At 38.0% G+C, this 1779-nt stretch overlaps 1 protein-coding gene across 2 annotated transcripts in view; it reads right to left on the reverse strand.

The window, feature by feature from the left end:
* Positions 1-1779, reverse strand: part of LOC106867785 (spondin-1) — a 57869-nt gene that overhangs the window by 21790 nt on the left and 34300 nt on the right. The gene's annotated exons all lie outside the window — the stretch shown is intronic.

Below are 1779 nucleotides of genomic sequence, written 5' to 3' on the forward strand. Positions count from 1 at the left end.
ATCAAACCGAAACTTCAAAGTTACGGTCAACCTTCTAAATATGTACTCTACTTAAAAGAACAGAATACTTCTTAAAAGCAAATGATAAATTATAAATCCATTCCGATGTGAGTGCTTTCCTGACATTAACTAAAAAAAAAAAAAAGAAGAAAAGATGCTGCAACATCTTATACACTTCTCCAGAGAGGTTCTACCAATCAAGAAACACTACTGTAAAGTAACCAAAAGTTTTATCTAGAGACTATGATGGAAAATTTAACACCACGATAAAGACAAACATGATGAAAATCCGTATCAACAACTGCGGCCCTCGACCCATCAAGCTGTCTAATAGCACTTTAACCCTCCAACTGTCATATCCTTACTGTTCCACTGGGTGAAAACTAGACGGGTCTAGAGTACATGCTACAAAGTCATCCTCACTTGTGAGTGACGGGTCTAGATTTTCACAACTATAGTATCAAAGATTTACAGCTCAGTGAGTCATTCATAAATAAACTGAATTAATTTACACTAAGACACTACCTATGCAAATTGGGTTTTCCGGTTTAGTAACGCCCCCAATTGTTCTTACAGACAACAGACAGGTCGCAATTCCTGCACCGAAACCATTTGCACCAATTGCTCTTTTACTATCCACAAGGAGATTAACATTTGTTTTTATAACAAGCAAAGTTGCTAGTTAGAAAATCTGTATAAGAGATGAAAGTAGTGACTATACAGAGAAGTAATGTTTATCGCCACATCAATATGACTATTCCGTAAGGAATCGATGTTACTAGTGTCTTAACCCCAGGAGGAGCCTCCTCCAGCTCGTTATCGATGCAATCTGCACCCGATATATATTGCAAGCAGGGGAGCGAACCCCTACCATCTTCTAGCAGACGGCGAGATCACTAAACTGTACAGTTTCGGGCTATTTGTGTCCATTCTCAGTGGTGAACACTCGTCAACTAGACATATCAGTGATTCGCTCCAGCTCGCAATATATAGAAAACTAAGCAATAATCAGTCACTGATCTCGCAACAAGAAAGACCTTTTATCTTTTACTTATTTCAGTCATTGGGATGCGGCCATGCTGGGGCATCGCCTTGAAGGGTTTAGTCGAACAAATCGATTTATTTTTAAGCTTTATATTTTTCTTCATTCCAGTGTTCTTCCATTTTAAAGACGGTAGGATGTGATTTGAGGGGCATTTGGCTACGATTTCTAATAGGTTGAGTTTTTGTGAAACAGCTCTCTACTTGGCTCTATTACTATGATGTAGTTGTTGTTATTGTTGTTAAGATCCAAATCAGCGTTGAAGGAATTGATCTTTGATCGGGAGAAGTCTACTTTGTTGGCTAGCGTAGAATTTTTTTAAATACGTCATGTAATAGGTTCACATGTAAGAATCGAAATTTACACAAAACATCAAGCGTATCGATTCCAGTATTCGAGGTTGCAGGAGAGGACGATGAGTTTATACATGCCATGGATTCTCCGCCTCTAACCTGGACTAATTAATTAAAGCAACAACAACAACAACACCAAACAAACAAACAAAAAACAATTGCAAAAGCTTAGATTAGCTGATGAGCTGATTTCGCCTCGACGTCTCTCGTCAATCAATTCAATTTATTAACGATATTGATAAATATTTCTTGAAGTCGCAAATAACCAAATGAAAGCACGGATTGTTTGGCGTCTTCAAAGGTTAAGATAATTAAGAAAGATCGAAAGCAAGAATCGGTAGTGTGTATGTGTGTGTGTGTGTGTGAAAGAGAGAGAGAGAGAGG

This window comes from Octopus bimaculoides, chromosome 2 (genome assembly GCF_001194135.2).
Source record: "Octopus bimaculoides isolate UCB-OBI-ISO-001 chromosome 2, ASM119413v2, whole genome shotgun sequence".
NCBI classification, from domain to species: Eukaryota; Metazoa; Mollusca; class Cephalopoda; order Octopoda; family Octopodidae; genus Octopus; species Octopus bimaculoides.